Source organism: Syngnathus floridae, chromosome 10 (genome assembly GCF_059516105.1).
Source record: "Syngnathus floridae isolate MCC-2025c chromosome 10, RoL_Sflo_1.0, whole genome shotgun sequence".
Taxonomy (NCBI): domain Eukaryota; kingdom Metazoa; phylum Chordata; class Actinopteri; order Syngnathiformes; family Syngnathidae; genus Syngnathus; species Syngnathus floridae.
The window spans coordinates 6,372,543-6,393,903 of NC_142422.1; the positions used below are offsets into that span (position 1 = coordinate 6,372,543).

Consider the following 21,361-nt stretch of genomic DNA (forward strand, 5'->3'; position numbering starts at 1 on the left):
AACAAAAACAATGAGTGATTACCATGCTGATCCTTATTTGCTTGTGAATACATAATTTGGCCATTTTTATTATTCATTTATTTGAATAACTTTGCACTAATGTTCTGTAGTGGAATTGTTCCAAATATACAGATCCAGTTATTTAAGGTTATTAGTTTTCATATTTGACTAACTTATATTGTGTATGATTCCATATGAATTTGGCATTTGGGCAAGAATGCATCTCAAACCAAATACTGGGTATTTAAAGGGGTATTTACATAAATACATCTCTATATACTCCGGGATACATTTCTGTTAAGGTAATTCATTTCTGAAATTATCACCAAGAACAATCAGAATAATAATACAGCATGAGAACATAAAATGAAGAGAAAACATTATACTTTCGAGAAAGCCTTTAAGCAGAGGGAGTTTGTGTTCAAAATGGGTTTACGGATTACTACCATGATCATGTACTACGTTTGTTTTTGTTTTTTTTGTTTTTTTAAGTGGCGGAATGAGGATCTGATAAGTCTGCTATTTCTTTTAGGGACACAGACAGATGAGTTGAAAGCAAATCTCCGTTGCACCTTTAAGTCTTTTGTCAGTGTCACTGAGGCTGTGTCGCCACTGTGCGTGTGGAGCATGTTTACACAGAGCACAAGAGCATCCGTGTCCAATAATTAGTGTCTCACATGGTCTTTCTCTCCTTAAACAGGGTCAGAGAAGCAATGAGAACAACTGAGCTACCACACACAAACACACACACACACACATGCACACACATATCTGGTCTTTGAACAGTAACATATTGTGGCCTTCTGTGTGTGTGCCGAGATAAGCCAGGACGCTAATGCCGTCCGTAAAGCACTAATAAACAAACAGTGTTTAAATTGGCCTGAAAGGAGTCAGTGATGCGTAGGAAGCACCCCCAACGCTTCAATAGCTTAATCTTCCTCTTTCTCACCCTGCTTTTTCACTTTCTCACAACAGATTAGGTTGTAAATGAACATAGAAGAGGGGATTGGGATCTCTGTGACACTAGGACCTTCCGCCCTCACAATATTTTGCATTTCAGAATATAGTATAAGCCACGATTGTCTGAACAGATTCAAATATTTGTGTGTTTATGTTATGTTGTTTGGTATGTTTATGTTTTTCAATTATCTAATACTTGTAAATGTTATAATATTAAAAAATATATGCCAAACCTTTCACCGATATTTCACAATATTGTTTCCAAATAATAACTAATTTTAGTCACAGCATAAAATACGGCAGCGTCAGAGATGGTATAGTTCATCATTATTAAATTACCTTCTCACATGTGCCTAATTTATATGAATAGAAATCTATCCAATCATTTTCTTTGAGACCACTTTATCCTTTTCAAGGTGAAGTGAAGCCTATTCTCAAGTGACTTTGGGCGAAGGCGGCCTACACACGGGAGTGACCGCCGGTGTGGTGCAGGGCACATATTGAGACATGAAACCGTCCATTCTCACAGCTGAACACACATTGCATGCATTCAGGTGACTGGACAGTCAAATCATGTAAATGTATTGTGAAATTTCAATGACTAACATGTGCACAATGATGACGTGCTGTAGCTCTGAAGGTGTGACAACTAGGGGGCAGACATTACTATTACTTGTGCAATATGAATTGAGTAAAGAGTGTTGAAGTTGGTTAAGACTGAGTGTGCGTGTCAATTATGTACTAACGCGGCATTATTATCATTATTGCATTCTACATTTATAATTCCATTTAGAATTTTAAAACTTTTTTTTGTTTTAACAAAAATAAGACGTTCATAAAGTTGTATTTTAAATCAACGTGAGATACAGATGCCTATGTAATTCATTTTTCCCTTGTGACAAAGTCCCTGTTGTACTACTACAGTACTGAGTGTGAAAGCAGCATTTAAATATATCATTGTCAATAGCAGACTGGATTATAAAAAAAAAAAAAAAAAAACATGTTCCTTCCGGAGTGCAATTCATCAGGTTTTTCCCAGAGCCCTCCCAGGTCAAGTTTTTATGGTGCCTGTTTGGTTTCCAAATGCTCTTTTCTCTCACCCCCTCTCAGCCACGCTATAGTGTCCAAAGTTGTCTACATTTGCCTCTCGTGTTTTTGTGCATGCTAGATGTCCTTTTAAAAAGACCAATCTCAAATAAGTCTTTATTCTTGTATTGTTGGCCCATATTCGCTGTTTTCATGAACTCTGGCCTCAACCATGGCAACAGCTTGAAAAATGTTAACATTGATTGACAGGATTAAAAAAGGCCCCTGTCCCTGTTACGCATTTCAAACACTTTGGGAACAATGGGGCTTGGTGTGATTGAATTAATGAGGTATTGCCGACTGTCAAAAGAGCACACATACTTTACATAAACCTGATTATCTTTGCATGGCAGAAGGAGGAGAAAAGGCTAAGGAAGGGAACTGAAGGAGGAGGATATACGGAACAAGAAACAGATGAGAGTGGAAGAAAGATTTGGATTTCAGTGGGCATTCCCCCTTTAAAAAAGAAAAAATGGCATCAAAGTAAGCCCAAAGTAGTGATGTTCTGGTTTGGGGATGCCTTTGCCCTCTCCCTCATGCTTGTGCTCTGTTTAGCATAAAGCGACCATAGGGGCTTTAACAAATCTATTCAAGAAGCAAGGGGCCCCAGAACAACATTTTTCACAAGCCGCCACCCCCAAGCAAGAAGTGATTTTGCAGGGCGGCCATTGTTCCACTTGAACCACAGCAACTTTTCATCATCTCCTTCGACCCTGAATTCCAAAAAGGAAAAGAAAACACCTGGAGTGACTGCCATTTATACTCCCAATCTATTGAGACAGGAAAAATGGAGTTGAGGTGGAGTGAAAGGAAAGAAAGTTTTTTTTTTGACTGAATTGCTCACCAGATCAGCAAAGTGAGCCTTCTGATATAAGAACTACTTCTGTATTTAATCCGTTTAAATGCTTTTTCTCCCCATCTATTGCTATACGATGAAGTTCTTCATTCATCTCTCTTCCCTGCTCTTACTCCTCAGCCTCCCCATCTCCTTTTTTGACCCTCTTCACTGAGAGCAAATGTGTCAGCAAAAGTTCTTCTTGAGTCGCAGAAGATGAGGCAGTACTTTCAGGATGTATGGCTGTGCCCGTGAGAGTGTGTGCATGTGTGTGTGTGTGTGTGTGTGTGTGTTAGCAAAGTGAAATGTGTAAGCATGAAGAGAACTGACTGTAGGCTTCCCCTTTCCTCTCTGTTCCGCACCCACCCCGCCCTCACTTCATGAAACTCTCTGACAGCTGTGGTTTGATTGCTTGTGTTGTCAAAAGTCATCTTTGTTAGCTTTATTTTCCAATGAATGGCAGAGGATTAAAAGGAGGCGTGTTCGCACGTCAGGCTGTAGGTGGGCTTTGCCTCGAGTGCTTTCCTTAAAAGAGGAAAGAGGGAAATCACACACCATTACTCTAGAGGCCAGTGAAAGGAAAAGAAAATCACACATTACTCCGGAGGCCTCCATTGTCTAAGCAACTAAGCCCTAGCCTATCAGATGCCTACAGACCCCACCCAGCCCCTTACATCTACTAAACATATTGCTGAGAGCCTGCCAAGAAAGATACAAATTGTCTCCCATGCTGTGATGTTGCGGAAACATATTGAGAGGAGAGGCTTTCTTGTCAGTGAGTAACTTAGCATTATTTGTGGAGACGACCAGATTAAGAGGTGTTGGATAGTAATAAAAAAATGTCCATGGCATTGACACAGGTGCTACATATGGCCTAATGTGTTTGTTTTATCTTTTGCAGCTGTTATGAATTATTATATCCCCTGTGCACATCTCTCTACTGATACTGACAAAACAAATGATACAAATATAACTAATTTATTATGTAGTCTTTGACATGCATTCCATTTCACATAATATTTTTTTCTTCTAAAATAACACACGGTGGTCTCTTTCATTTGGATTGTTGTTCTTGACTTAGTTTTTTGTTTTTGTTTGTGTTTTTCATATTATTTAAACAGAGAATTCCCAAATTGCAATATGGGATGCAAGCCTATATGGAATTTCTTTTTAATTTTGAAAAATAATCTTTGAGTGTGAGATTCCCTAGGATCTAAAATAGTGGGAGGTAAATTGCGTGTTCCATCTCTTTAACAGATTACATGCACTGTGCGCAACAGTTTTAAGAAAAGGGAAGACACATGAAAAAGAGTTTTGCACTTTCGAGGGTTTACACCATGGAAATATGGGAGAGTAGAGCAAGGACAAAAGGAAACTTAATGTTCGTGGAAGACACAAACCTATTAGTGAATTACAGAAAAAAAATTGAAGCCAGTGACTGTATGAATACTATGTTTTGTTTGATTAAAAAACTCAAATCTGCTCTAGGATAGGCCAAATCCAAGTTACCCTCCGCTGAAATGATCCAGATGCATGAAAGAGAAGAGTTGAAAGATGTTTGGTCATAATTTTTATAGAATGACTCCTTTTGTGTAGCTCTAAGTAAGCCCTGAGATTTTTTTATTTGTGACATTTAAAAAAATATTGATAGAAAATGTTCTCAATACTGCCGCTGGTTTGCATTTTCCTTTCAGACATTTTTGAGAATACAGACTCAGCCATTGCAATCACAGATTTGTGCGTGCTTAATTAACTTACTTCAAATAGTACGTGTTCCGAGTGTGGTTTTGCACAGATTCCAGTAGGTTCCATCCCAGCCTGACACATCCTGATTGGGTCTCTCACATTTGTCACATTCTGTCAGGGCTTTCTTCTCTCTCATGTTATCTTGCCACCAGCCCATCTTGTCAATGGCGGCCTGAAATGAGGCAGCCATGGACGCTGAGGAAAACAGAGCAAAATGTTGCTTTAGGCCACTGTAATCGTCAGTAGTAATTAGGCAGAGGGCCCAGCACCAACCCCTTGACTTTTACTGAGCCATGTAGGGTCAAGTTATAATTCACCGGACCAGACCTTTTGTGTCACTTAAGTGCTTCATTTACATTTTGCAGTTTGCATGAACCCCGCAGACATTACCATCTTCTCCTCTATTCACTGCAACACTATTAGTCTCTGTGGATTGATCAATATATCATGTATAGAACATCTTGAATGTCGACGTCTGGCTCTTTTGTGAGCACTGAGATAATGGTTTTCCCTATTCAAGCTGACTTGTAGGAACATGGAGATAAAGCAAACCAGGGAAGAGTTACACTGCTTGCAGCGATGAGAAGGGGGCTATCTTGCTCAGATTAGAAGAGGGTGAACTAAAAATGCACAAAAAGAGAGCGTTTATACTGAAGAAGAGCGTAGCGCTGGGCGAGGATGTAAAGATCTCAGCGTCGCAAACTGGCACCTTTTATTGCCCTCAGGCATTCAGGAGGGAATAAATTAGCCCTCCATTCTCCACCATGAACTTTGATAGAGCTGTGCACAGTGACTGTACAGGCCTGTATGGGATATTGGTTGCACTAGTAGAAATATTATCAAGTGGATAATGTAAGTGGGTAAACACACACACGTTTGCAAACACACTAAAGGATTGTATTCAAACCAGTCAATGTCACGTACGATTTTCGCCGTAGCCTGTATTGTACTAACAAAAGATATTATGGTCATTTTAATGACGCAGAAGAAGGTTTATTATAACATTCATAGTTGAGAAATAATATTTTGGTGCCTTTACTGAATGTGTAAATAGCACACATGTTTTATTTTAAAGGAGGGCCGTAATCTGCCTGAGATAAGGAGAAACACAATCCATTGGTTTGCAGGAGAGCTAAGTGTTTTACAAAAGGAGTGCTCCCTCTTAGATGTCAATGCAGGAAGAAGGACGAGACCATAGTGCCACTAAATACCATTATATACACCAAATGTAACAAGATAATTATTGAAACAGATTTTGGTGGAGAGAATCCAGCATAAAAAATTGTGCCAATCGTGTTCAGGTGACTCCTGATCGGGCAAATTAAGTCACAGCAAGGTTTTGCATACAATATTTTGTATTTGATAGAGAAGTTAAGAATGCTCCGCAACCTTTTTATGTATTTTTATGGAATCCAATTTTTATGGATTTTTATTCAATTTTATGGTTTTGGCTCAGACCCAAGAAGGTGGATGGGTGGGCGGGTAGGTAGACACGTACACACACACACACACACACACACACACACACACACACACACACACACACACGTAAACACAAACATGACCGTTTAAATGAGCTTTAATTCCACATCCTGGTTGTTCAAATACAAAACACATTATGCCTTGTCCTGCAACAGAAGCCTATCTCACGCTCTCTCATACTCCCTGGACAATTGATTTATTGAAATGGAGGGGAACAAATCAAAGTACATGATAATCTTGCTACGCAGATAAACAGTAGCCAGAGCATTACAATCAATTAAGCAATTAACTCACTAATGTTTATACATAGCGAGGATTTGGGGGTATTTTGTATTTTTTTATATACCCATTAGACGAAGCAAAATACTTTGTAAATGAATGGTATAACGTTTTGTATATGTTAAGAGCTGTGGGAAAAAGAAAGGAAGTAAGAGTCAGATGAGATTTTTAAGAGTACTTAATTGTACACTGGTACTATATTTAAACTTAATAAGATAAACATCATTGTACATGCAAAGTACAAAAAAAGTAAATGACACTCACTGACATGTCATGAAATATCACTGTAGTTAAATTAAAAAATGGAAGGCACGAAGCACATCTGTTTCTGAAGCCATTCACTTTTAACTGCTTGTTCAAAATGAGATGGAGGGGTCTTACATGTGTACGAGTGGACTGGGATGGATGGTTTTCCAAGTTAGCCAAGTGGAGCAAGCTACTTGTCCTCCAAACAAACGTACCATCCTTTATTTATTTCTGTTGAAATATTCATGCATGTTATGAAAGGTTTAAAATAATGTGTCTGCCGTTTTCTGTTGCCCCAGCACACTGTTTTCCAATACATAAATAATTCTTGCCATGGACCCTGTGCGGACACTGGGTCTGGTACATTATGTGGGGTGTATCCGCTGTATCACATTCTTTCTGCCTGAGAGAAAATACTCATCCCAAGTAATTTCCTTCACTTATACAATCGGGCTTGACGGTAAATAATTCATGTATACATTTAAGGGCTAAAACTCCAACACAATATGACTACATGTCAAGGGTAAGTCCCTGAAGATTTGAAAGCAAATCATCTTGGAAAATGGATTCTTCCTCTTGGCAAAATTGATATTTTTATGAGTTACTCCCTTCCATTTGTTCACCTATTGCAAAATCCTACCTTCAATTTGTCCATTCAATGCCATTGCCTTTGTTCTCATCCAGCATCCTATCTCATAGCGTGATGAGCTCTGGATCTGACATTACCCGATTTAGATTTTTAATTGCGTGTTGTAAACTTACACAAACTTTACAACAAGGGAGGTTGCCTATCCTCAAACAATCAACTCACCACTTCATATTCCAATGATTATCATTCCGTTTTGGGATATTTGCATCTACAGCATTGTACGCTGAAAAAATGGTGTGTTGATTTTACTCAATTTTATTTCATCAAGTGTTTGCATGAATTAAAATCATCTGGATCTGGATACGTTTTTTTAAGTATATGACTATATACATCTAAAATTAAGTAGAATATACATGTACTGTACATAAAATATTGATCTGTCTCCGCAGGACATATCATGACCTCTTTGACCCCCTTGAGTCACAATACCCTTGGTCTTACTCCTGCATCAGTAGCCTCAGAAACAAGAGGCCCTCTCAGCTCCACCACATCCTGCCTGCCAACACTCTCTGGATTGTTTGATGTGTGTGTGCGTTCATGCCTGTGTGAGTCCGTGTGGTTGGATGTTTGTATGCGTACACGTGTGCTTGTGTGTATCCAGGCCCTCCAGCATACCCTTGATCACCTTGCACTGTAATCACCAAACACAGCTGCCACCTGCTTCTCTCTCTTCATCCCTCCTTCTCTCTCCCATCTCCTCTTACATTATAACTGCTATGATCCCAACAGTGGATCCTAATGTCTCTGGCTATGATTAATCTGATAAATAATAAATACATCAATCTCCCATCGTGACAAGGACTAATTCTAACCAGCGGGAAGGCACAAGTCCCTTTAAATCGCTGCCAGTAGCTGCTAAGTGAATTATTTAATGGTTAATTTTTCATGAAATTGGAAAATTTTGATTAATACTGTCTCAGCATTGGTTTTCACTTGTTTGATGTATGTCAGAGAATTCAATCTTGACTGGATCTCCGTTGACCCTTCTGCACTCACACTGGAAACACACTCACAATCATGCACGCTTGCACAAGCACACACAGGCAGCCACATAGAGGTTAGAGGAAAGACATTTTAGCTCTTATGAACGAAGCTAGAGGCTACTGTCACCAAGATCAGATGTTGAATATCTCATAATAAATTACATCTGGATCTCAAAGGCACTCATCCTTGAACCTTGAATCACATGTGGAGGCTAGATGTGTGCGTGTGTTTTGACCTTATTTACTAATGGAAGCCTCTAAGGCCCCTGAGTCGCCCTAAATTTTTAATGATGTCAAATTGTCAGTTCACTCCGCTGTTTGCTGTTGAAAGGAAAAAGAACTTTGGCTCAAATGTAGATGTAATAAAGTGTTAGGAGGTACAATAAAGTCCAACCTGACAATCTGTCTAACATAAGATTATGTGGTTAAAACCAGTATATAATCATATTCACAATCAATTTCCACAGTAAAATAACCAAATGAGCAGTGATGGAAGTTAGACGGAAAAAAAGAGGTCCTCCTTCCCAAACTGCAAGCAATATGCAACAGTATGACACTGAAAAGAAAAAAAAAAAATTCACACGGCTATAGATTTGCCAAGTTAGGTCACCTCTAACTATATGAGGCTGTGCTCACACTGAAGCTTTCATATCAGTCATGGTTTAAATTATGTAAAAAAAAAAATTACATCATGCTGTCTTGGAATTGAATTTAGCCCAATGTTTTTTTTAGTATCCAATCTTCTGTGTTTTTAGATGAGTGTTTGGGGTTTTATCCTGTTGGAGGACACAGGACCTATGCCTGTGCCAAATAAAAAAAATAAAAAACAAGCCAGCCTCTGGGTTGTGCCAGGGCAGCAATTCAATAAATCTCAATATGTCACCATCATTGTATTTTTCACAAACTATATACATACATGCACAAACAGAATATAGATGGAAAAACACCCCCGAATACATTAATGTCTCCACTGGAGGGAAAGGACAGAGGGAACTTCCTGTTAGATTGACACACTGCATTGTCTGAGTGAGCTTTCGTGGTTGTAACAAGCATCAGACATTAGAGCAAACAAAAGACGTATTGGGAGAGTCATCAATCAATCCCCTGACAGTTCAGTTCAGTCTGTTTGTCTGACACTCTGCATAATATGTGATTGGATCTCAGCTAATTAGATAGTCGGTCATCAATCATTGCCAACAAGGCACTGCTGCCCGTCTCTGCCTTTGCGTGTGCCCGCCATGAGCTAAACTAGAAATACAAATTATTTTGTGTCAGCCAAAACATAATACCCACCATACAACCACTGCTTTAGTACAAAAGAAACATATGAAAGCTGTGAAGAGGGAGCTCTTCCAGCCAAACCAATTACTGAACTATTCAGTTGATGAATTGACATAATAAATGACAGAATGAAATATTGATCAATTTGCTTTGAGTGAGGTTGGTTGCCCATTCGCCCAACAATATGCCCCACATTGACCCAAGCACATCTAACATTATAAATATATTGATTAAATAGAGATTCACAATATATCACCCAGCACTATTATTAATCAAGAGAAGACTAATTATTTTAACGTAATCTTTGCTGTCTACTTGATTATTAACAATGTTCAAGTGTTACTTAAAACAGCGTGTGTAGACTAAATAAATATTTTATGACAGTTTGGGCTCTGGAACAAATTATTAATAATGTATCATCTTAATCGGACATTGTATTTTGAAAAATGAGCAAATCGATGTTTGACCAGCATTATGGAATTTATTGTGGGAAAAAGAGATCACTTTATGTGCATTTTCAAATGGTTTGTTGTTGAAAAATGATGTAGTCTATGCTCATTAATGGTAAACGAAGCAATTCAATCTTACCTTGTTTTCTAATTTCACTCTTCATTTTGAATGTCACACTCATGTCCTCTCTTTGACAAGCCAGAGGAACACTGTACACTCTTCTGCAATCCGAGAGTCTACGGATCAACAGCAGAACACAAAACAGGTAGTTGGTAAATTTGATAAGACATGAGCTGGAAACAGCAGATGGAAAAGGAATTCAGTAAAGGAAGGAGAACAAATGTGTGTGACAGAGACCGAGACTACTGCTTGAGGTGGAGGAAACAAGTACTTATTTATTTAACTTTGTACAAAGACAGCATGTAAGTAAGTACAGCAGCCAGCTGGGCCTCAGTCTCTCAGCAGTGTGTCACATCCTGTCACTGCCACTGCTGCAGAGACAGCTACAAGTTTACAACAGCTGCCGACTAATGTTTGATCAGTGATAAAATATGCCGGGGTGACAACACCAGGCTGTCCATGCATTTGTGGAGGCCTTGTGCATTAAATATTCAGTGGTTGGCAAGTATAGAGGACTCGGTGGTCTCAGCACCGATGGCGCTCCCACTCCGCTCCCTTCCAGGGATGAAGACAACTTCACAAGATGTCAGAAACCATCTCGGTTTTGTGTTCAGAGTGTGAGCCTTAGTGAGAGTAAATCTTCCCCTCGGTTTTGTACATGTATGAATGTTGATATTGACATTGAGATAATAGGAGTAGAATTGAACACTATGGGATAGACAAGTACAGTTTCCTCAGACAGGCTACTCTGGATAAGGCTAAATGCAGAATACATTGGGAATATGAATGCTAATGAGGAGGTTATTTGTGATGTCGTTGCTGACTTAGTAAATTACTTTTATGTTGACTCTCACTCCATGCCTTGTTCACAATTGCCTTCACTGTAAAAATAAAAACTCACACAATTTATATTTTGAGCCTAAAACAGTAATTTAGGTAGGAAACAAATTTAAATACCGTAATTTCCAGACTATAAACCGCTACTATTTGCACAAGCTTCGAACCCTGCAGCATATAGTCTTGTACGGTTTATCTATTTCCTGATTTTTATGATGCTGTAAGAGGATTTGTTTTGGAAATACAGGTAATAGAAATGAGGACATTATATTTAAAACACCTGCAGTTTATAATCCGGTGTGGTTTATGCATCAACAAAACATGATTTTATTCCATAATTCTAGCTGGTGCGGTATAAATTACTGACATTTATGGGAACAATTAAGTTGGGATTCAATATAAGGGACAGCCTTTCTGTAAACTTTTTTCTTAGTTGTGAAAAGCAGCAAAGCCAAGTTTTACAATAGTTGAATTGCTCAACTTAAAAATTTTATTATTTCTTTCCTTGAAATTTTGAATTCACTCACCCTTTTTTTTCTTTTAGCGCCGAGCGAACTGGCGACCAATCCAGAGTATAGTCTGCATCAAGCCTTTGGTAAAATGTGTTTGTCTCCACTTTGTGCCATGACCCTGAACATGGTCAGGGGTAGAGGAACTTGATTGATGCATCCTGACAGCATATCATACTACCAATGGAGCCTGTGATAATATTCCCTTTCAGATAACCAAACAATATCCGGATGACATCAAAGCAATTTAGGGACTCATCTGTTGAAAAATACCAATAACATTGAGTGTCATAAATTTCAGAAGTAAAACAACAAGGATGTTTTCAAAACACAGTGATTATACATACAGGAATTCCCGTCTGTCATTTATATTCATGTTGAAACAATCACATGGGCATACCAAAAAATACTTTCCAGGTAAGTGTCAACTGTCAGGGAATTAATGCCATTTCATCAATCCCCCCTACCATTGAATTCTGGGGAATCAAACCCCTGGAGAGAGCTCAAGGCTCAGCGTATCAGGAGGAAGTCATGGTAAAAACGAAACTGAGAGAGAGGATGCAAGCGAATCAGGTTTCCCGTCCAATGTGACAATGTCCTCTGACAGTCTCTGGCAGTGGGCTGTGATTGCCAGAGTGCATTTGAGGACATTTGTGTAATTTGACATGTCAATATAGAAATTATCCTCACACAGCATAAACTGCTGCTGAGAAATTAGATTCCAGACAGGCAACCCAGATGTCCTTGAGTGAGGGTAGCTGTAAAGTTTTCCAATTTTAATACGTATTTGTGAAAACACATTGTAGAGATAACATGCCATTTTGGGGGATTGTTTGAGAAACTTTCATTTCATTAATTGTGAATATAGGAAAATAATATAAAACAACCCTCACTGCGGTGCTTTAAAGCCACCATGCCAGCAAAAAAATTATTCAGACTGAAATTGTGAAAAAGGTGCTATAGCTCTACAAGTGAGTACTACAGTTCTCATTCTTTGAACATATTTTCAACGCTTCAACTCTTTGCACATATACGATTTATAAACAAACATTTGAATTTACTTTACAGGGTCTTCAGATTGGCAAATATGCAATAAAAATCTTTCTATGATCTCTTTTGGAGGACATTCTCAAGAAAACCCTTTCACCATCACTTTTGTTTACCTCGGTTGGCTCCAACAATGCTCAACGTACCACTCACCTCTGTACCACAAGCACATCTTGAGCTCTTTTGTCCCTACCATGTTCCGTTGCTACTTCTTGCCCATCTAAATAATTCAGTCCAAGTGAGACTCAGCATATTGTAAAGCTTACCAAACATGCCAAAAAAGAGCAACAGACAAGGGGCAAGAGACTTGGCTTCAATTACACATTTTGTACCAGACAATAAACGACAAATTCAGTTTGTTACAATAGCTGCCGTATAATGAGTCACCTCCTTTACTAATGCTGTTGGCGTATGTACCCAATCCCCTTCATCATTACACCATGACCACCAGGTATCAAGTGTTGCTGTGCATATGTGTTGTATACATGCGTGTGTGTGTGTCTGTGTGTGTGCTCACATCGATGGGTTTTGAGTTACCTGGGATCAAGTGACGATAGAGCCTCGGAAAGCGGCAGCTATTGTTCAGGGTCGCTGCGATACCAACAGCTAATTGGATGAGGTGTAAGTCAAGCCAATAGGTCTCAGACTTTGATGTGTCCAGAGACGTCACTGCACGAACCTTTTGTACACACATCTACCTGCTCACTCATGCACTCACACAGACACACAAATGCCTTGTAAATAGGAAGCAATCCACTTTGTTTATGTTCACGTTCATTCTGTTTATGTTGCTTCATTAATTTTTTAACCGCTTCTACGGTTTCCTTATGTTAAGCTGCTTGCTTTTCCTTTGATTCTCCTTGTTTGTTTAGACTGACACTCAAGTATACAGGAACTGCAGAAGGTCACTGACTAAAAGTTATTCTTTTTATTGTGATAAGATGATATATCATCTAATAATATAACTGTTATCATTTACAAAAGTCAGACACTGCCAGTCTCTACAGGCCCTAAAAGATCTTGTTTTTCATTTACCAACGGAAGTTATTGAATTGCATCTTCGTGATTTTTTTTTTTGCCGAGGGGTGGGGTTATAATCATTTCCTGTTTGAACCAATTGATATAAAACTGGATAAGGTGTGCCTATTCCGACAGACATCTTAATGCTATTCAAACTCTTCCAGGGCCATGCCAAATGTAGGCTAATTATGATATGAAAACAATATCGACCCTAATGTTCAATTCTCTGCGCTTTAGTAGTGTGTTCAAATGGTAAAAATCACACTAAAGCTATTGTGTGTTGTAGATTAGACTGTCGTCACACATTGTTCAAATAATCCCATTAAAATGTGTGAAATAATTTAGTTACCATAATCCTTCAAATCCTAAGTATTACAGGACACAAAACACATGGAAAATTATTCTGCACACAACAAAAGGGGGTTAACATATCTATAATACAATGATATACAATTTGCAATACAATATTTTAATGGTTAAATAATGTCTTAGAAATATTGGGTCTTAACTGAATTACTCATCCTGCTTTGTTTGAAACACCTCTTGCCCTCACAGTGCGTTTTAATCCTTACTGGATTGTGCAATCACTTGAGTGGTTGAGAGGAGAGAGACATTTTGGATTCTGAGTGCTGTTTATTAGCTTGAAGCATCTGTGCTGGGATCTTGTGATTAATTGGGGTGAGGTGCCCCATAGAACAAGGTCAGCCCTCACCAAGCCTTCGACACTCTTTCCTTTTACATCAATTAGACCTAAGAGGCAGAGCTTTGCCTATGGCGTTCTCACACACATTTCCACTCACCCGTCCACAAAGGTCTGAGGCAAAACTGGTGGTATTGAGTGACCGTGTGATCAAAATATTTGATATACATTTGCTGCATCTCAGAAAGTAGCTATTATGTAATTGAATGCAAATGAGAAGTTTCGCTGCCATGTATACCCACATTGTGTCATTTCACTGCTACACACCATCAGCCAATTAATACCTAGAATGTCACCACAAGGGAAAAAGAACAAAGGGAAGTGACTTCATGACAATTTTCAGGGGAAAAACTCGAGGAAAGAATATTGCACAAGTGAAGGGTGGGGGATTGTGAAACCATGTTTGTTTCACAATTTTAAAACGTTCTAACTTTTCCTTGATAACGTGTGGGTTTGCCTCCATTATTATAATATATTATGTGACATAAATCACCTCCTTGAAAATAAGCTAAACAATGATATTGATATTTAAGAGGCAAGGCTAAAAATTCCAGCAGCCATAGAGGGTCTTAAGGCTTGAATTCATGAGGATTGTGTACTCCAAATATGACTGCAATCAATCATATCAGTAATTTCTTTACAAGCGTTTTTGATTTACACTGCTCAATGAGAATACACTGGAGGAAAAAATACAAAAACAAACCCTGAGGAACACCTGTAATCATAACCCTATAAGAATACATTGAATAAAACTACCCCTCAAAAGGGTGGACAATATAATCAATATCACATTTTGGTCTTTGTTTGATCTAAATATACTTTACTACTAAATATACTATAAGATTTTATATTGACCGCTGATTTGTGAAATATTTGGACCAAAAACACTAAACTGAATTAAATGATTAGGCATTTCATTACCGGTATGTGCTACTCAAATTTTTTGTGTTTGGCAATCATGAATGGTGGAAAGAGGTCAACGTACGCCACCGTTTAGTGGTAATCTGCATGCATCAGTACAACAGACTTCAATAACTTCAGACAGAGGGCGGCCTTGAGTCAGCTAAAACTCTCCCTCACTAAATCTGGTGCAAGGCTTGTGCTCTGTACTAGGCAGACCAGGCCATTCAACAGCCTCTTGCAAAGAGATGAGTAAAAGTTCTTTTGATATTCATATCACTCCGCAGGAGTGTTTGATCAAAGCTAGATAGATAGATAGACACATAGATAGATACTTTATATCATTTTGACCTGATTTTGAGGAAATTTACTTATTGGCTGTCATCTCACACTTATGGACCACACTTCCAGAGATCTAGCCGTATTATCAATGTTCAGTAATACAGTCATTATACTTTACAAATTAATTCTTGAATTCAACAGCAACAAAAAGGGAGCACCGTCACAAAATTACGTGATCAATACAAAACACACTTAGATAACAACAAAGCCATGCTGAATATAAAGAGAGCAAGAAAGCGACTATAATAAAAAAAAAAGAGCAACGAAGAGGATGTCAGACCACTTTTTTTTTTATACCCTGCATCAGATAAGGAAACAATGGGCAGACGAACACATGTTTTCACCTGTAGATTATGACAGAGCACTGTTATTTCCTGTATGAATACACTTTCAATTTCCGGCCCGCCACTTTAGTTTTATTACACTGATAACACGATACCATCGGTCAGAGCTATTTGGAGAAAAAAAACTTCTTACAACTGAGAACGATGAGAGAAGCGATGTGTGAGAGAGAATAAAAGAAAGGAGATGACAGAGTTCATTCCATTTTTCCTTGACAGCGTTGTGACAATCCCAATTGCTATTTATGAGTCACCACATAACATTTTATTGGTAACATCGCTCATACAACTATAAATTGCAGTTGCTTTCAACAATTGTTGAAAATGTTGCTAACATTAGGACCACTGTTGCCATTAGTACTCATTTCTTTTGGTGGGAAATTGTTGCTGGAGAGGTCAGATAAGTCACTAAAAACAGTAAAATGTCAAGCTTGCGTGCACGTACATATTTTATGCTTTATTTAGGCTTCATAGTCGCTTTGAAGGTAATTATTACTGAGTCTACGTACATATAATAATATAGTAGTTTATCATTGATCATCAAGATGGCTATCATTTTTTTGTTTGTTCAATATAAAAAAGGTGGATGTAATATTTATTCCTGTGCACATACGAGCATGTGTGATTACTTTGCCTCTCTTTGTATCCCCTGAAGGTCAATGTCAATGACTTTCTGTTTCCACAAAGGTCCACAAACCGATTTCCTAGAGGCACTGCACATTTCCAGCCAGGTCTTGATCCTCACTTAGACCAATTGAAGTCAATTTGTTATCGCAAATATAAATTTGGTAACTTGTAATATCAGTGAGCCAGACAGGAAAGGCCACTGGCAAAGGCCGATGCTATTTTCACTTCTGACCCCACATTGAGGCAATCCTTTGTTGGTTTAGGCATTCAGCTGCCAATCACACGATGGTTTTTCATTACATTTACTTGAAAAACTCCCCAGGTCCCAAAGGGGAAGCCACCACATGAATCCATAGGATGGGGAAAGATATTCTAGAAAGTAGGGAGGAAATACTGAGAGTAGGTGTTTTGCCAAAATGTTTTCTTGTGAAAAAGGTGACGAAGAATTTAGTAGTAGTAGTCTGAAAATATTCATCAATGTGGGATCTGAATGTTTTCAAGTCAGACAAGAATTTTTTCATTCCCTGCTGCAGAATGTGTCAACTATTTCCGTAATTTAAGGACTATAAATCGCACTTGAATATAAGCCGCAAATTAGGGGAAAATCATGTATAAACTGAACCGGATGATAAGCCGCATGTGTTTTAAATTAAATGTCCTCACTTCCATTACCTGTATTACAAAAAAAAAAAAAAAAACTTTTAAAATATCATAAAAAAAATCTTGAAAAATCCATAGATAAGCCACAAAGGACTATAAGCCACAGGATTCAAAGCTTGTGCAAAAAGTAGCGGTTTATAGTCCGGAAATTACGGTACTTAAGTCGGATACCATTTTACAAGATCGGTTTGGACAAAAAAGGTGAACAACAAACAAATGAGGTTACTAACTCGATTTCTTGGCATAGGACAATACACACACGCACACCTCCACACACAAACACACTCACACAGACACAGGCCATTTTCCCCTGAAGCAGTTGACATTTCCCCCAGGATAATTAAGGAATAACATTTGTGTAACAATTTAACATGACCGCTGCCTTTGAAAGCGCTTTCATATTATCAAGCTGATGGTAGCTGACACCCGCCATGGGAGATACGGGAATGTGTGTGTGTGCATGCAATTATCTCAGAATGTGCTTCCATTCTATTTCACTTTTATTTTTTATGGATGTTGGTTACTTATACATGTTTTCATAGCTTCACTCACTATGTTTAAAAGTCTGTGAGGATCAAGCGGTTCAGAAAATGGGTGGATGTTTCTGTGTGGGTGCACAGCCCACATGAGTGGAGCATGGTTTTAGACTCCGTGACAGTCTGTTGCTGATGCAGGAAAAACTGTAAAGGAAACAGGCATATTCTTACAGTGGCAGAGTTGATGTCAAGAGTGGCTCCACTGACCTTTTCAAACAATTGCCTGACAACTACAAAATTCTATCAAGGCAAGGGATAGTGTGTGGAAGTACTGTATAGACAATATGTATGTGTTGTGTCCTAAATGGCATAGTCAGTTTAAGTTTGTATGAGTGTTGAAAACTTGGAGCCTGTGAGCAAGTGACATGAAGCATCCACTATAAACTAAGGTTACGTGATCTTCCTGTTTTGAGGGTTAGTATTGAATTTTAAAGTTTTGTACTGTCAGGGCGTTATACATTTACACAAACAAGAATAACCCTAACCCATCTGATTCTGCAAGAGACAGGAGGCTCCAAGGTGAGATTTGAACACAAAAACCAACATTTCATTTTGCTGTCTTCTTACAATGATAATTCTTTTAGATTACAGAATCTTAACTGAAATGAAGTGCGGAAATTAGATTAAATATTAGCTTCACAACACAGGGATCCCTACATTGACTTAATCATTGTCATTAGGCTATATCATTACATGTTAGTGCCATTTCTCTTTATCAGGGAATCCAAGCACACAAATACACACTATCTCACTCAGAAACCAACTGCCTTCAACTGATTAATGAATGGATTAGCAACTGGTACACTATATTAAAGCATAATAAAAAAAATTTGGCACCCTTCACATGGCAAGGAATGTCATGAATCAAAGGATATTGGCTGTCGGTGTCTGATAAATGCATCATTTACCAGCAGAGGAGTTATTTGGAGGGAGCTATTAATTTAAATCACATTTATCTCCCCCCTCTAAAACATCAAGAAGGCAACCCCTGCAGTTGAAACAAAGCTGAACTCAAAGAATAATACTTTACTTTACACGATTGCATCCAAAACAAGCATTAATGAAATTATGTCATTTAGCAGTCCAACCCGATTCAATATACAGTACAGCCAAATAACAGTAAAATTCTACAGTAACACAGTGACCCACCGCATAATTTTATGTAGCCCACGAAAGAAAGAAATTATCTTGTCATGTTTATTGCTCAATAGATTTTTTTTTTAATCGTGCCAGAAAAGCTGGACTGAATTGCAATTTGTTCTTGTCTTTTATATGTTTGTATGTGTCTTGTAATGTAGTCTGAAATTTCATACAACTCAGGTGAACGTGTGATAAGATGAATTGTGTCTTGTCTTGAGGCCAAGGCGTCTCGCTATCTTTGACATCCCTCACTTGCAGGACCATGTCACAAAACGTTGGTGGTCCCTCATTTCCTTCTTCCTGTAAATGGGTTCTAAAGGCTATCCAAACATAAAATTGAGGGCTCATGTAAACAAATAACAGCCTTAGCCAGACATATAATAATTTTTTTAGTGCAATAACATTGTTTCTAGTCTGAATCATTTAGTTGTGAGGATGGAAAACCTAAATAGGCGTTTTAATATGTTGAATCACCTGAAACCTGAAATCTTTACATTCTTAATAAAATGTGTGTTGTTGAAGCAAATTACTTGAGACCTGGCTGACTGAAGGCTTAAAGAGTATTTCCCAACTAATTAGTTCATTGTAAGGGTATGCGGGGAGGAATTTGAGGAAAGTTGACATTTACACCTTTGATAATAAGGAAAGTGATGCGTGGCTGTTTTAAGTGTAATGAAGCTGACTTTTAGTGATAACGACTTATGGATGACCTTAAGGTCCTGGACCACAACACAAATTACACTCGCTGCCCATGAACCTGACTTTGACGATATTTATCATAAGCCTAAGCTCGAATTTAATTAAATAGGCGGATAGGAGCATTTGGAATAAAGATGTGTGCACCTCGAGCCAAAGCTTAAACTTGGATATGTTTGCCTAACCTTCCTGTGGACTCTAACGGTGCATCTGGTAATTGAAACATAACAGAATGAGGTTACAAATGTTAAACAGCAGTGTGTGTACAGTAGACACACATACAACATTCGGCATAGCACATGTTTTCATTTAATTAGTTTTTCATTTGGCCCTGGATTCCTTGTGTCAATAGAGGCAGACACATTGGTGTAAAGGGTTGTTTGTCTCCATGAGTCATAATAACTAAACGTTCATTCACATTGATGTGTTCCAGGTGTCAAAATACAATAACTACATATATTGACAGTTACTATAAGTTTGCTATCTTTTGTTCAACCGAATGTTTTTTATATGATATCGCAACAATCTATAGACAATTATGGACAATTATAAACAGGTCTCTGTGTGAAAAGGTATGTATAAGCTTACATGCCTGATTCTAATACAACTGACATATTTAGACTTTGTGTGGCCGATAGGATGCATGTTTTGTTTTAATCGCAACTTTAAAAAGTTTACTTTGTTAAAAGACTCGAGTTTGTGTGGTGCTTGATATGGATCTACTATTTTCTCACTTGACTGTCACCCTGAACTGATGATTAATGTAAAAGCAAAATTCCAGGTCTCATGTCCCTCCTGGGTACCTTGTGCGATTATCAGCCTGCTTAAGGCAGTTCTCAAGCAGCAAGGGAAGGTACACAGCTCCCACCGTCTCAGGTGAAGAGCCCCAGGGTCTAGGGTGTAGCGCCTGGAGGTAGCCCAGGTGTTCACAGTTATTGCAAACTGTCTGTCTCGGTTAGAGACTGAGCAAAAGTGTTTGTAGTCACAATGTGCTGTCAGGGTTGTATGACTGACATTTCTTCCACACTCCCTTTCTCTCTCTCATCACTTCCCAGCATTCTCAACAGAGCAGAAGCAAACCATTTGTTGTCAGAGTAATATGACATCGTCATTAGTGCCAGAGAATTGTTTATTTTTGTAAGGCTACATACAAACGTTTTTTGCGGTTAGACATTAACCAAGCCTTAAATGGGTATTCAGCACTGTGCTGTTGGATTCTACAAAGGGAGGTAGAATAAATTCTAGAGCACAAAGCAGACACTAGATGGCTGCGGATAATGTGGGGAAAAAAGCTAATAACACAAAGACACATTTAGTGGGTAGGAAGAGAAAGGAAGGCACAGCGGAGGTGAACTAAGAGACTATTGTAAATACAGTCAAAGGAGACTTGAGTGATTGAAATATAATAGTGGAAAGACAAAGAGAAAGGTATTTGTTAGTCAAATATACATTTATGTATTCGTATTTTTATAATAGCTGTATTGTGAGCACTTACTGTATATCGATACTGTTATTTCTCATCATTGTTATTGACAAGAGTCATTCTACATAAATATTCATTTAGGATCGGAAGTAACACTTCTACTGTAGGCCTACAAATTAATGCTCTACCCTAATTAAAAGTTGCAGCCCGGCAAGACGAGTACTGGCACGGTTCTATTTGCAGAGTTAAAAATTAAACTGAGCAACATGTTTCAATTTGATCTTTTGTTCAAATAGCTGATCTCTGAGGTTCGATTGCAATCAAAAATATCCTGAAAGGGTACAGATTCGTATGAATTGATTTAACACCTACTATTTGTTTTGTTTTCGGAGGATCCTTGAAGTAAGCAGTATACATTTCCTTTCCAAAGAAAGGTGTACATCTTACTGTGGGTATTACACTTGCT

The 21,361-nt window shown here is 38.3% G+C and overlaps 1 long non-coding RNA gene across 1 annotated transcript in view; it reads right to left on the reverse strand.

Annotated features, from left to right (window-relative positions):
- Positions 1–4,651: 4,651 nt before the first annotated feature.
- Positions 4,652–21,361, reverse strand: part of LOC148392145 (uncharacterized) — a 247,396-nt gene continuing 230,686 nt past the window's right edge. The window contains exons 9-11 of the long non-coding RNA XR_015860896.1: positions 11,482–11,722; positions 10,136–10,233; positions 4,652–4,822 (exon numbers count right to left, since the gene is read on the reverse strand). This is a non-coding gene — a long non-coding RNA (uncharacterized LOC148392145). The remainder of the gene's footprint in view (positions 4,823–10,135; positions 10,234–11,481; positions 11,723–21,361) is intronic.